We start from the raw sequence: 16,142 nt of genomic DNA on the forward strand, positions 1-16,142 counted from the left end.
CACAGGGGCTGGGTTTTCCAGATAAGTTTGATTTCATTTTGTTATATTTTTGTCCCGTTGTCATGGAAGTAACCCACATTTAGGCATCGAAACTATATCTCCAGGACTGCCTCTCATATCCAGAAACGACCTCCAAATCTTTGGTGAGACCATGTGCTACAATTTTGGATTAAACAATACAGTCACTGTAGCTAATTCTTCTGGCATCACTGAAGTAAACGTCCCTGTATGAGGCTGGTCCTACGTCTATTTCCACACACATTCTGTCAAAGCACGGGAATTTTGACTTGAATTACTTACTCCATTCCAAGTCCAAATTGGCAATGCCAGTCAAATAAATCGGGCAAAGTATGATGGATGATGAGATGGATAAATGAACAGTAAGGGCTTCAGAGAAACCACCAAATTTATCTTATTTAATACTTCGTGACAAGACAGTTTAAAGTACAGTGTGATGTGGCTCAATCTGATGCTCTTTATCTTTTATTGACACAGTCAGGTAAAATAGTGATGCAAAGAGGAATTTTAAAATAAAATTTGCATACACCCATGTTAAAATGAACATCATCTGAGAATCAGCAGAACCCTGGCACTTCCTGTTCCCGCCACATGCATGTAAGGATGTGGGGCTGTGGAGTGAGGCTGCCTGGGCGGGAGTCCTCAGTCCACCACCCATGGGCACATTCTTAGCCTTTCTTTTTTTTTCTGTTAGGTGGGTATAACAGCAGTACCCATCTATAGGGCTGCTGTAAGAATCAAACGTGCTAATACATTTAAGGTGCTTAGAACAGTACCTGGCAGGCAGTGAGGCATTTAATAAACATTAGCTATTGTGACTTATTCCCACAAAAGAAGCAGTTTTAGAGACTATTTTCACAGAACGCAGGCTAACATTTTAATTCAAAAGCACCCATTATAATACCATAGTGCTGGATGTGTGTATAACATGAGGCTTAAAACTCAGCGATGTCTTCCTGTTTCTCTCATTGATCTCAGGAGCTAATGTAAAGACATGCTAGTCCTGGGAGAACTCTGAGAGCCACATCGTCTACTCAGAACCTCTGTGACAGCACATACTTTTGTTTTTTCTCAGGCTGGGCACTTTGGGGTCCCCTCTTGTTCTAATGCCAGATTCCCCACATTCCCTCTGCCTGGGAATTCACAGTTGTTCCAATATTAGACTCATGAGATTTCACAAAATCATAATCTAAGACTGCAAGGGACCTGAGTGACCAGTCATTTAGACCTTCCCCCAATTTTAGCCACAATAAAAGTGAGGGGTGGGAGTAAAAGGACTTGTCCATGGCTACACAATCTGTGTGAGACCAGATCGAGACCCAGCCCCTTGGCCCCCGCCTTCTGGAACTTTGATCTGGGGCTATTTCTCCTACACCCGGTCGCATATTTCACCCCCTCTGGCACCTAGCAGAGTAATACATACACATCTGACATTCAACGAATTCCTTAAATGAGCGAATGAATAGGTGAAACCAACCTTAAATATCTGTTTCAAAAGCATTTCGGGGTTCATTTTGTAATTTGCAGGGGGGGAAGGATGAACTATCTTCTCAAACGCTTTTCCCTTCTGTCTAATTCCCAATATACATCCCACTGTGCGTCCAGGGGGAAAATAATCCCCTGTCCTCAAGTTTCCACTACATTCTTTTTTAAAATACCACCTTCCAACACCCTTGTTAGAACTCATGTCCTCTAGTGGCTCTTTTTCGCCTGCTACATCTAACTTAAGATATTCATAGAATCGTAGCAATGAAAGCAATTGTGACCTGTTCATTTAGCTCCCTCCCCAGCCTGAAGCTGGGCAGCCCAGGCCAGGCCAGGCCAGGGCTCGGCCTGCGAGGGAATGCACTTCATCAGGCTGAGAAAGAGGAGGGGCTTGCTGAGCTCTGTGTCGGTGGCAGGATTCCTTCTACCTGCTTTGTCCCCGCTCCCTTTCTCCCTCCAAATCCTGCTATATTCTCTGTGAAGCCTCGCCCAGTCCCTCCCTCCCAGCTTAGAATTCTCTTCTCCCTTTAAAAACTGTTGTAGCATTTTAATTATGGCTTTTATTACACAGTATCAATCACTTTTAAATGAACTGTGTTTAGTTATCCAAGCAACATATAAATTCATTCAAGTTGTAAAATTTCAAATATCGTAACAATGGTTACGGGTGGGTGTCTTGTTCCACACCTTTCCTATCCATTTACGTATGCATTCTTACTTATAGACATTCAAAGTTTTGTTTTTACATAAATGGTACCATACAACACATATTGTTCTGCAATTTGCTTTTTTTTTTGTTAATAATACGTCTTGATGACCTGTCTTAGTATATATAGACTTACTTCAACCTTTCTAACTGCTGCTAATTTTCCAGAAGATGTGCCAGAGTTTATTTAGCAATTCCCTATTGATGGCCATCAGAGTGTTTCCAATTTCAGAACTATCAAAACTTTGCCATGGAAGGGAATTACATGATCTGCATACATGTGTCTGCTTCTCTAGGATACATACTAAGAAATGGAATTGCTGGGTCACAGAATGTGCACATTATTAATTTGAACAGTGCCAAACTGCCCTCCAAATTGGCTATATCAATTTACACACTTGTCGGCAGTGTATAAAAATACCCATTTTCCCACTCACTTGCCAATTTTGATCACCTTCCCCCTTCTTTTATCTGCATATATATTTTATTTCCTAGGCTTGGAGGTGAAAGCTCTCTGAGAGCAGGGCCCATGATATCGTCATATTCGCATTTCTTTCCCCAATCAGAAGTGCTTAATAGTTGGTGCTCCATAAATGCTTGTCCAATGATCACTAACCGTAAGTTTTTCATTCATCTCTGTGCAATACACACTTTTCCAAAGCATTTACCAAGACAGCATCTGACTTTGAGGACGAAAAATATTCTTAAGAAAATTGGTTGATTTTTTTTTTGCACATTCCTCTCCCTGAACAAGTTACAGATATCTTTCATTTAAAGTTGCCTACAACAGGATTCTCTCCTGCCTTGCTGGCAGGAGGCAGTGAAAATAGACATGGTTGTCTCAGACAAAAGCTAGCAGGGTGTCCCACCTACTGGGAAACAGCAGACCAAAGGCACCTCACAATCCCTGGGAATTAGACAGAAAATGGAATGGTGAGGGAATAGGGTCACAATCTTTGGAACATTCTGGATCCAAGGAGGTAAATTCTTCTATAGAGTTTTGAAATAGAGGAAACCGTTAATGTCTAAAGCATGGCAATAAATGGATCCAGGTGAGGAGGAACTGTGACAGGGTAGGAAAAACTGGAGTGAAGAATCGGGCATATTTTTAAAGGAAATTTAGATCCAGGAAATAGGGGTTTTAAAGGTGTGAATTACGTGATTTAAGATAAACTCTTCCTCCAGGCAGTGCCTATATTTATTTGTATGATAATCTTGGGCTAAGGAAATTCTAAAAATCCATGAGTGTGGTTCCAAATCTTGGTGCTGTGAATATTTATTTGAGGAAAAAAGAGTTTTCCAAAGAGGTAAGAGATAACTTTCAGCTAAATATGAACAAATTGAGAATTATGTGTAGTTTGGTTCATGTTTCACAAAGAAACTGCTCCTAAATAAGAAAAAGCATACATGAAGACACGTTTGCTCTTCTTAATAATGTCTCTTTTCCTCTCACCTACTGAACCGTTTCAATAGCAACTGTGCAGCCCAGTGAGTGTACAAATGCATTTCGACACAAACACAAATGAGCAAAGTGAAGAAACCGTTTGCCATGCTGGACCGATCGCCTCTGGGGTAATGGGCCCCTGAGGTCTCTAGGGGCTTAGACCTGTGCCAGGTTTTGAATTACTCTGAGAGGCTGGACCAATACCTCAGTTCATCAGCGCTGTTGCAAAACCGGAACCGCCTTTACTTTACCATCCGGGCCTCGGGGCTGTGGTCCCTGCTGGACCTCCTCAAACACACGTGGACCCAGGCTTTGGTTTCTAGGCCCATGTCTTCTTGCTCCTTTTTCATTCCTTCCCCCACCCTGGGGCCGTTGCCAATAGACCCAGCAGTGACCGGGCCTAAATCAAGCCCGCGGTGGCCCATTTCAGGGCAGGAAGAATGAGAGGCTGGAAACTGCTGGAGGAGGAGACGCATTTGGCTCTTTGGGTTTCAATGCCCTTTTGGCCATTGTGTGGAACAAAGAGGGTAGGAGCAGAGGGCGCCCCCAGGAGGAAAGGCGGGGAAAGACACCCGCGGGCGCGATTTAGGCGGCGGGCGAGGCTGGAACTAGGTTGCTCCTGGAGAGCAGGCTGGACGCCCAGGAGGTAGGGCCGGTCCCCGCCCGCGCCGCGCCCCGCACGCGATTCGCCCCGCGTCTGGCGCTTGGCGCAGCCCTTTTCTGCGTCGCAGCCACTTTACTTTTATTCCCTTTCCCCTTATTATTATTATTATTTTTTCCCGCGCAAAGCGGGAACCCAGGACTGCCCAGGCGAGTAGCGGAGGGGCCGCCATTTCCCGGGGAAAGCGCAGCGCGCGTCGGTACCGGGCGCCCCGGAAAGGGAACCGGAGGGGAGTGCCCGGCCCGGAGCCCTCCTCTGCGCGGGCCCGGGGTTCTCAGCCGCCCGCGGGGCCCCGCTCACCGCGCAGCAGCCCCCGGCCCTCTCCCCCGCCGCCTCCGTCCCCGGCCTGACCTTCTCCGGCGCGGCCCGCCCCCGGACCCCGGACCCTTCCCTCCGCCCGGCGCCTCCGCGCCCCTTCCATTGTCAGCCCGGAGCAGCCGGCGCCCGCCTCTGGCACCCTCAGAGGCCCCTCGAGCGGCCCTGCCAGGGCTCCCTCGGCTCCTGCACAGACCAACGCCCCCGGACCAGTCCCCCTCAGCAGCCCGGCGCCTCCCTCCTCCGCCTTCTGCGCCCCCAACTCCGCATCCCCAGGAGCCCTCCGCTCCCTCGCGTCCACCCTCGCCCGGGGCCCGCGGCTGGACCCCGCATCTCTCCTCCTCTCTCCCTCATCGCCCAAGATGCCCCCGGCTCCTTTCTGGCCGCAAGAATTTTACCGCTTCTTTAGCAACACCCCCCCACCCCTTATTTCCTGAAGAAGCAAGTTGGGCACCTTGAGTTATTAATTTTTTCTTTCTTTTTTTGGCGGGGAGGGTCGGCTCTCGGGGGTGCGCCCGCCGGGGCTGGGCGGCGGTGAGAGGGAGGGGGGTTCTCTCCGGCTCCTGCACTGCCCCCACGGCGCGTTTTGTTTCCAGACCCCGAAGCCCCCTGAACAATAATGCCATAGCTATGGCGGGCTCACCTGGTGCTGCGCCGCCTGCTCGGGGCGCCCGGTGCCCTCTGCGCGCCGCTCCCCGGGCGCAGGTTCGGCCCGCGCGGCGCCGGTGCCGGGCAGGACTCTTTGCCTTTCTTTGGGTTCTATCTGTGCGTGTCAATGGCGGCAAGCGGCAGTTCTCCGGGCCGCGGATAGTAGCGGGGGGAGGAGGAGGAGGGAGAAGGGATTGCTCCTTCTCCACATAACCACCTCTAGGAGGAGTCGCTCAGCCTCATCCCCCGCCAGCCCAGGCTCCGCGACGGGTCCGGGGCTTTCGGTGGGGCTTGATGAGCTATTGTCCTTCAGGAGCATTAATGATGAAGCTGCGCGGCCTCCGCGTGGCTGGCGGATCTGCTGGCTGTGCCGAGGACCACTTACTAAGATGAGGCTTTCCCCAGAGCTGGGGGCAGAGGCGCTATGGTTACTATCCAGAATCTCCTATTAGTAGGATCCACCTTTGATGGAAGAAGGTGGCCTAGGCGTTCATCGGGCGGTTCTGGGGAGAGCCTTAGAAGGTGAAAGCGAAAAATGCCACCTTCGATGGTATCGTGTCCTTAAATAATAATAAATACCTTACCAATTGTGTCCACCCCTAGGACGATAGAATAGGGTGGCCATAGCCTGAAGAAGTGAGAATTTATATCCATGCCTGCTTGTTGGCTTTTTATAAATTAAGACAGATTTAGAATCCAGCGTTGCCTATTATTTGGAATACCAGATGTATGTTTTCGTGGGTAAGACTGTGTGCATGGACATAATTTTTAATTCGGTTGCTTTACAGTGTGTTAATTTGTAATGTCTCAGCGTGTATTAAGACAAGCACAAGGTTAGTGTCTTAAGGACCAATTTCTATTAGTTTCTAGAAAATAACATTTCTATGGGAGTGTGGTGGACAATGTCAGGTGTGAGAATGGAATTGGTAGTTGGTCTGTTCTGCTGGAAACCAGTGCTGTCCTTTGTAAGATGTTGGCCAGGGCTCCATGGCTGGTGGGTGAGTCAAAGGAATTTGTTTATTTCAGTGGGAAATGCTAACTTGCTATGGGCCATCCATGTTTCCTCTGATCTCTCTCTCTCCCTGATGAGTCAAAGGACTGACAAAAGGAGAGGCAGATTTTTGATGTCTTCACAAAAGAGAAACCCACAGGAGAACACAGTTCTCCAGTGTTGGTCAAATAGATGCATTTCAAAGCCTCCTCCATTTGGTAACATTGTAAGTATTTGCCCCTATAAACTTGTAAATGTTTAAGCAATGGTGAATCTTGGGGTGACTGAAAGCCTCCAATAGCCTGAGTGGGAGGAACCCAAATGTCCACTGCCCTCTAGATTTATACTAGTTAGTCAGGGCTGTTGATGGAATTAGTAGGTAGTGCATTAGACTAGATGCATCTTAAGTGTTTTCTGAGCAATCAGTTGACTTCCTTAAAGATCATAGATGTATCATAAAGGTATAAATAAACCTCCCTGTTTAAATCTCATATGGCTTCTCAAACTCTCCTGGACCCACTGGTCTCAGTTCACTGGGACTTCCTTCACTCTCCTTTCTACTTTTTTTACCCTCTCTGTGTATGACCTCACTGTTCTTTGTCTTTGAAGGCACTTCCAGGTCAGAAATCTAGTCAGGATAAAGTCCTCTTTTCCCAAGACACATATTTAAAGGGTTTTAAATGATCCCCTGGGGCATCTCATAATGGTTTTGATTTCCCCTTCCTAGAGGAAGCGCCTGTCTCCCTTCTTACATACATTTCTGGTGCCCATACTTGATCAGAAATAACCTCCAGGCCAACATTCAAGAGGGTTCAGGAGCCTTCTGGGAGTGCTTGAAAAATGCTCCTACCCTGTGACCCAGTCAGCCAGGCTGACTGAGATAGAGTTGAATAATTCATCAATATATATTAGATTCACTTTCTCCTTGTAACTTCCCAATAAAAATGGTATGCATGGGCATTTTTATGTGGATTTTATGTAACTCATTTCATCCTAGCATTTTGTTATTTGCTCTCCTGAGAAAGGCTGGGCCTAAGAAATTTACTAAACAAGATTTTCCCCTTTCATACTAGTTGGTTCCTTTAAATAGATGATGATGTCTCTCTCAATTCAGATTCAAATCAAGGGAATGTCAGCTTCATCATACTCTGGTTCTTAGAATAGAGGAGATCATAGAGTTCACCTGATCAAACCCTTTATGTTATAGGAGATGTGTAGGGAAAAGAATGCAACCTGATATGCAGATCTAGTTAAATTATCTATAATATTGAACATTTAGCACAAGAACAGAAATTTAACACTGAGATAATATTCTATAATTAAAATACATTTGAAGTAGTCAATGTGAGTATAAATTCATGAGTACTCAGGAGTTCTGCAGTGGCCTCCAGCTCAGGGAACTTCTGACAAAGTGACTAACAAATAGTGATAATAAGAACTTACACTTACTGAATGCTTATTGTGTACACTGTGCTTCACCTCTACTAGCTCATTTAAATCCTGACAATAACCCTGTGAGGTGGGCACTGTTTTCTCCTTTTTACAGCTGTAGAAACTGAGGCAGTAAGTGGATAAGAAACTTGCCCACAGTTACAGAGTTAGGAAGAGGCAGGCTCATACTCACTCATTGCCTTAATCTGGTGGTAAGGGTGGGCATTCACTTTAACCAGAGGAATTTTGTGATTGGTCACATGATCAAAAGTCTCTTGGATCATTTCCAATACATATCCTCAAGGAGTCAGTGAAAAGTCTGATTACAGTAAGTTTGGTTGATTACTGTTGCAGTGAAAATGTTTTCTTAACCCCCGACCTGTGTGTGAGCATAATGTTAGGAATAAACGTATTGATTGTGAGTTGACTCCATTAGTGACAAGGATGTCTCATAAACATTTTATTGAGATAGAGGATGAACTGCTTCTTTACTTAGAGACAGGCATGTAGCATGATTTAGAGAGGAAGAAAAAATTAATTAGCCATGCAACCAGCTTCATATTCTATTGGATCTGCTAGTAATTCATCCACAGAGTCATCTATTTCAAAAATATCTTCATCAAATTTGTCCCCCGCAACCTTTTTGCTTTCTCATGATCCAAATTGATGATGTTGTGTAGATTGAGTGGGTTTTTACTTTCCATGATTAGTTCTAATCTGGTTTATGACACCTATTATAATTTGTGATCATTTTACCCTTCTGAGATCTTGGTATGCAATTACCCTATTAATTTCCTGACCCTCACCTCTTCCAGAAAGTCTTTGTCATGTAGGTATATATTTATATCTGACATATGTAAGTATATGAGTGTAAGATTTATATATCCAGATTAATTTCATTTGAGAATTCTGATGTCCTTTGAAGTAACCTGAGATTCCCTGCGAGTATCATAAAAACAGATGGAAATCATTGGTTTAAGCTCTTCTTTGAATGTAAGTTAGGCAATTCTAGACAGTGTATTAATTCCATCAAGGCACCAACTGGCATAACTCTAAATAGCAACTCGGGAGTCTGAGGTTATGAATGCAGACAAAGCACCAAGCTGAACAGTACCCCACTATTCCAAGAAATAAACACAGCTTCTAAATGTCCCTTATAACCTGGAAAATATTAGGCAATCTGACTAAAAATTTTTATTAGCTAGGAAAATACGGAGTCTTTCCTGTTGTTATGTTTTGATTAGTGAACATGTTTAATGTTAAACATTTATTTCCTTGGTCAGAACTGCTGGTTTTAGGATCTTAATCATTTATGGAAGTGAATAATATTCTTAAAGGAGGAATATTTTGTGGATGAATCACTAGCAAATCCAACAGAATATGAATCTGGTTACATGGCTAATAGACAATCATTATGCCAACAAAGCCTGTTCTTGGTATCTCTGGCTAAAATGAACATCTTCATCTGCTAACAAAAGAAACATTTTACTGTTTCTGGTTCTTAAAAACAACAACAAAATATGTCCTTTTTTGATACTATGCCCTGAGCCTTTGGTTCTGGGAAAGGAGATTTACATGAATGAGTGTGTGTATATATAGATTCAGATCTGAATATATGCATCTACATATAAGTAAATGAATATATATTTGGTGTGTGTTACACGTGTGTACGTTATAAGATGGATAGTGACTGAGATTGCTGTAGGCTCAAGAGTCAAGCCTGATTTGGATTTTAAAGGAATCTACCAAATGTTTAGCATTTAACCAATGAACTATATTGTAAAAAATATATTTGGAAAGTGAAATCTTTCAGGTTTTTAAGGGAAATGCATTGTCAGCCCCAAATATTCAGAGTTGTAGTTAGGAAAATGAAGCACGTGATGTCATTAAGTTTAATGGAAACAGAACCTGGAGCGAAGGGGAGTGTGCCAGTTGGTTTCTTGCTCTGTTCGGCGCTGGGGCTCTCTGGGAGATCATCCCAATACCTCCAGGCAGGGCTCTTTGTGACAATTGTAATGGGAATTGTCATCAAGCGCCTAGGGACTTTGGCCCTTAGCATCTGTGTTGGGAAATCTGCACAACGTGGCCTCACACCTAAATGAAATTGCTCATTACAATTTAGACATTCTAGAGAATGGGGGCACTGATTTTTCAAATGCAGAAAAGCAGAATACCACAGTAAAACTATAATTTATTTATACAAATGGTGTGTTTTTACAAAGGCCATCTGTCAGTTGACTCTCTGATCTAAAACAAATCTGTTTGTTCCCCGGAAGAAATAACATGTCTGTTGAAAAAGGATTTATGGACGACAGGCTGCCCAATCCACCAGCCATTGATATAATAGTAACTATTTATGATATATTTACTTCTAAGGGAGTGCTGTGAGTGGGAACTATTACTTGTAAAGTATGGTAATTAATTTTTCATTACCTCAAAGCCAAGAAATGGAGCCCGGTTGCATTTATTAAGATTTCTGCATGAAAAACATGTTTCTTCTGGAAAAAAAAATAAAAGTATTCAGAGAGCTATGGCCTCGTGGTAGCTCACTGCTCTGATGGGTGGGATAAAACTGTGGGCTGAAACTCAAGCCCTGGATTTGTTTTTGGGGGCCAAGATGACAGTTTTCTATTGAATGACCCTGGTCACTGGATCTCCAGGCACCACTGATAGTCCTTATTGAAAATTAGATCTTACCATTAATACTGAAAGAAAAAAGAACTCCGGGCTGGGAGAAACAGAAATGGAAGAGAAAGGAAAGCCCCCTGTCTTCCCTACACAAGGAAGACCCCATCCCCCTTCACAGAAGAGAGACTCCATGAGTATATTCATACTTTAATATTTACTTTGGGATGGAATCTAATGTTTCTTAGTATGTATCCTCTTCAAGAAACTGGGCTAGGTCACATGAGGGGTACAAAAAAGCATGTCTTCTCTCAGAAGGCTTACAATCTACCTGATATCTCAGGGCATGGTGATAGATACAGAAATCACCTTGACTTTATCAATGAAAAATGGGTAACAGAGTCAGTGTTTATCACCAAACACCTTTCTTAAATTAACACCAATTCTTATATTTTGGTTTTCCAAAGCATTCTTAAAATTAGCTAAACCTAGTTTTCCCCCCAAATACGTAATTTTTATTTCCTTTGAATTTATTTTTGTTTTTCAAACATTTTAAAAAATAGATAATACTTGAATATGACACACAAAAAGTACAAAGGTAGACGGTCCAAGGGGTCCTTTCCTTGTGTCCCCCAGGCAGCCAGTTGCCCTCTCCAAGGAAACCCAAATTCAGTTTCTTCTGTATCTGTTTCTCCTGGGTTTCTCTTGTGGACAGAGGTCTTATTTGTCTTTTCCAAGGAACTGTGGAGGCGTCTTAATATTCAGATCCCAAAGGAGACAGATTCTACCATAACACATTTACTTGTCTCTGCAAAGGTCTCGGCAGAAGAATGGACATTGAAGCTCAGAGGCAAGATGTTGGTGAATGTAACCATGTGGGTCTCCTGCTGATGCGGCAAAGTGACAGTCCTCTCATCTCTCCAGATCCAGGACGGTCCTCACGTTGGATAAGTCAAAACCCAGAGACAGGGCTGGCACTGAAATACATTGTGTCTCTCAGGCTGACAGTCCAGAATCCTTGGTTTGAAGATCGGAGGACCCTCACTGTACCTGTTGATGGATCCTTGAGGATGCCTGATGCCATTCTGCTTTATTTCCCACAAATACCTCCCAGCGGTGGGACTAGAGATGAAGTGGGCACTGCCCTGGACCCCCATTATGTACACAAGTCTCCCAGGACAGTTGGACTGAGCCTGTTTGCTTCCAAGCTCCACACTGCAAGGTTGGAAATGATGAGGTGGTTGTTGAAATGATGAGGTGGTTGTTGGCCCGGGTCACATCCACAGTCATGTCTTCTTGGGATCTCTGCAGCCTGGGGTCCAAGAGCAGGGTCACGTTCAACTGGGGCTGCTGCTCCCTGGTTTGGACTGCTCACGTTCCCATCTGGAGGTTGGGTCTCAGCTCAGGCACTGGGGGATTTGAAGGTTGGGGGCCAGGTTATAGCTTGTCTCCAGGGCCTGCATGAGCAGAAGGTTGCTTCAGCCAAGGCACCCTAGAGGCATGGGCTTCCAGAACAGTGGGAGTGGGGCAGCTCATGGCTTCCAACAGCCATCCAGCTGTGGCCTCCTCAGGTTTGCTTCTCAGTAACTGTGCCCCATCCCTGCCCCCTGCATCCTTATAGAGGAATTCCTACCTCCTTGAAATTCTTAGCTTGGGTTCTGGCACATGTAAAGGTCCACTAAGGTCTGTTGGACTCTTGGAAGAGATACTGAGGCTCTGGGAAATTTTATGTGTACACGTTTCTGTTGAGAAGATCCATCTTATGTTGTTGGCAGCTTTTGGGTGGGTGGGGGCGGTAATTATGTTTATTTATTTATTTTAGGTTTATTTATTTATTTTAATGGAAATACTGGGGGTTGAATCCAGGACTTCCTGTATGCTAAGCAAGCCCTCTACCACTAAGCTCCTTGGCAGCTTCTTAAAGGCGTTTCCGCCACAAAAGCTGCCCACTCAGTCTTCTGGTCCCACCCCAGGCCCCTGTCTTCACCAGCCAGCTCTGGTTCCCCTGCTACATGCTCTCAGAAAACGTCCCTCCTCCTTCTATAGTATAGATTAACAAACTTTTTCTGTACAGGGACAGATAGTAAATATTTTAGGGCTCTGGCCTAAGAGGCAAAATGAAGGAAATATGTAGGTCCTTATAAAGCAAGAGAGAAAACAAATCTCCACTTTTTTAAATTAATAAAATGCTAAATATAATAATAATAGAATACATTTTTTGTAGTATAGGACTATTAATGAGGATAATGGAATTCTATTTTAGGGATGATAATTTTTCTTAATTGAGGTTAAGATTTAGTGTTTGCTCTCATCAAAACTGATTGTAAATTTTTGTCTATTAATGCTGATCTGTAGTGAGATTTAATATATTAAATTAAAAAAATAAAGTTTGAATACTGTAATTTTCCTGTGTCACAAAATATTATTCTTCATTTGATTTTTATTCAAACTTAAAAAAAAAGTAAAAACCATTTTTAGCTGTACAAAAACGGGGAATGGGCTGAATTTGTTTCTAGAGCCTTACTTTGCCTGTTCCTGCGTTGTAGCACTCCCCACTGCATGTGGTATACTCGTTTGTTTCCTCCTCTGTGCTTTAAATGCTTGTGGTTAAGATATCAAATGACCCTAAAAGTTTTTTAGTAAAAACTAGCATTCACCTGCTCTGTTTCTCCCTACCCCCCTGCTGCTCCCTAGAGGCAATCACTTTAAATTCATAGCTAATTCTAATGTTAGTCTACATAGATCTAGAAAGAAAGGATAGAGATAAAAAGAAAAGAGAATATAAGAGGAAAAAATAAAAGGCATATAATGCTGTTTCTTGATTTATCAATTTTAAACAGTATACCTCTTGATTTCTTACCACAGAATGAGATTTTACTTCTCTTACACTCTTTCCTCCCACTTTCTTTCCTCTCATCCTCTCAGTATAGTTATACCACGGTTTTTGGTTAAATTAATATTCAGTCTTTATATTCTTGTGATCATATAGTTATTACTCAGCAGAGCCATATAGTATACTATGACTACATTTCCTATATTGCACAATATTTCTTTTTCCTGAAGGTAATAATTTCCTTTTTTTTTTTTCCTAATTGTCTCTGTGCTTTTTGGCAGATTCTGTGGAAGTTCAGAATCTCCCAGCTCATGTAATATTAGAGATAATTCTGCCTAATAACATTTTAGAGTGTTGCAGTATAACTGTACATGGGTGATGCCAAGTCATTTCAGTACAACTCTGGACGATGTAGCAAGATGGAACTGATGGTGTAGTATGATAAAATTGTACCTAAAACCAGGATGCTGGATCCTGTGGCCTGTGCAGGGTGGTTTTGCAATCATGTATATTAATGATGCTTGGAGTTTCAGGGTGACCAGTCTAGAGGCAGCAGAGACTTGGTAAGTGCTTATTTAGACTTCTTACAACCTGCAGGATGTCCCTGTAGACAAGCAGACTATCTCCACCACCTTGCGTGCACCTCCTGTGAGGACATGGAGACTAGAGGAGACATCTGCACTCCCCACTCCAACCAGCTGGACGTGCTCTTCCCTCCAGTACTAGCGACACATACTTTTCGCTTTCTGCAGTGAAATGTTGCTTATATAAGATTCCTGACTGAACCTAATTTTCCTCCTACACTCTCCACAGATCTCTAGAACTTTTCTCAATATGGTAAACCAAACAGGTAATCTAGCAGCTGTTTTTTTGTTTTTGTTTTTTAAATTGAAGTGTAATTGATTTACAGTGTTTCAGGTGTACAGCAAAGTGATTCAGTTATATATATATATATATATATATATATACATATATATTTTTTCAGATTATTTTACATTATAGGTAATTACAAAATATTGACTGTAGTTTCCTGTGCTATACAGTAGGTCCTTGTTATTTATGTGTTTTATTTTTTTTTAATTTTATTTTCTTTAGTGGAGGTACTGGGGAATGAACCCAGGATCTCATGCATGCTAAACCCACCACTGAGCTATACCCTCCCCCCATCTGTTTTATATATAGTAATGTATATCAGTTAATCTCAAATTCCTAATTTATCCCTCCTCCCCTTTACCCCCTGGTAACCATAAATTAGTTTTCTCTGTCTGTGAGTCTATTTCTGTTTTGTAAATAAGTTCATTTCTACCATTTTTTTAGATTCCATATATAAGTGATATCATGTGATATTTGTCTTTCTCTTTCTGACTTACTTCACTTAGTATGATAATCTCCAGGTCCATCCATGTTGCTGCAAATGGCATTATTTTATTCTTTTTTATGGCTGAGTACTATTCCATAGCATATACATGCAGTATCTTCTTTATGCAGTCATCTGTCAGTGGACATGTAGGCTGCTTCCCTGGCTTGGCTGCTGTAAGTGGTGCTGCTGTGAACACTGGGGTGTAGCAGCTGTTGTTGACGCTTCTCCTCATCCTTCCTCTCCGTCCCTTCTCCCCCCTCCCCTGCTTCCTCTCCCTCTTTTTCCCTTCCTTCTTCCTCCTCCTCCTCCTTCCTCTTCTTCTCCACTTAGACATTCCTCTTATATCTCTCTCTTTGCTTACTCCAGGCTGTACTGATTGCTTTCTAGGATTGCAATCTGATTATTTTGGGGATTTAACTCTTCTATCCCCTTGACAATTTCCTTCATCCCTTTAGTGTGTTGGATCCACTGTCTTCCTCTTTCTTGATTGACTTCCTTGTTTTAGTGGAGAATATTTTCCAGGAAATCCCTGTGCATGAGAGGTGAAAATATCTGCATGTCTGAAAATGTCTTATTCTACTATCACATTTGATATCTTTCATCTGTGGTCATTTCTCTTACTCTTTTTGTCCTTGAGGGTTTATGTCTATGAATTCCTTTACTGTTATTTTAGGGGAGTTTTGGGAGGAAGCGGAAGTAAACATACATAACAGAGTTAATTTTTACCTGCTATTCAATGTCTTTTTCCTTTATTACTAGAACCTCCCAATTTAAGCTAGAACAATGACTGCATTTCCTAGCTTCCCTTGGAGCTAGATATGGCTGTGTCATTAAGTTCTGGCCAGTTCTTTCTGCATATGTTATGTCTGTAGCTTCTAAGTCAACCTCTTCAAGGCAAGAGGCAGGTCTTCTCCTTCTCCACCCTTTTGCCTAGAACATGGTTATGGTGGTGAACCATCTTCAACCTTGCAGAACAGGGTGACACTCAGGGAAGGCTGAACAACGAGAGAGAAGGAATATGGGTCCCCAACATAGTGGGGCACTTTATTATCCTTGGCCTTCTAATGATCCCTGTTATGTAGGAGAGAATTACACCTCTTTCTTGTTTAAGACATTGTTAGTAGAACCTGTATCCTGACTAGTTCAGTGAATGTGTTCAATCTGCTGTGTTTGACTGGGGGAGAGCCTTCTTTACATGTAGAATAAATTTCTTCTCTTTTTCATGTAAGGGAATGAAAAGGCTCAGAAATGATAAGCAGTGGAGGAAGAAATACGTCTCTCAGATGTGTGAATAGATAAACTGTTGGCACATGACCACACTCCAAACTTTTTAATTTTTATCGACCTGATTCATGGAAGGAAGAATGAACTTAGAAATGAAAGATTTGGTTCTAGTCCCAGCCTCTCCACTGTGTCTTTGGAGGTGATAGAATCTCTTTGAGTCTTAGTGTCTTCATCTGTGAAATGATAATAATGGTTAAGAATGGAGTAGGGGGTTTACCAAATTCTGCTTATGTAATTATGTCTTTAAATGTTTGCTCTTAAGTGAATCTAAAATGAATCTTTTAAATTAATGTTATTTAGTATATCAGCTTAATGTATTATATTATCAATAGCTTTTATTT

At 42.7% G+C, this 16,142-nt stretch overlaps 1 protein-coding gene across 1 annotated transcript in view; it reads right to left on the minus strand.

The window, feature by feature from the left end:
• Positions 1-5,422, minus strand: part of MACROH2A2 (macroH2A.2 histone) — a 42,940-nt gene extending 37,518 nt beyond the window's left edge. Inside the window, exon 1 of the mRNA XM_072971374.1 lies at positions 5,273-5,422. The gene's annotated coding sequence lies outside the window, so the exon portion shown is untranslated. The remainder of the gene's footprint in view (positions 1-5,272) is intronic.
• Between the last annotated feature and the right edge of the window lie 10,720 nt (positions 5,423-16,142).

Source organism: Vicugna pacos, chromosome 11 (genome assembly GCF_048564905.1).
Source record: "Vicugna pacos chromosome 11, VicPac4, whole genome shotgun sequence".
NCBI classification, from domain to species: Eukaryota; Metazoa; Chordata; class Mammalia; order Artiodactyla; family Camelidae; genus Vicugna; species Vicugna pacos.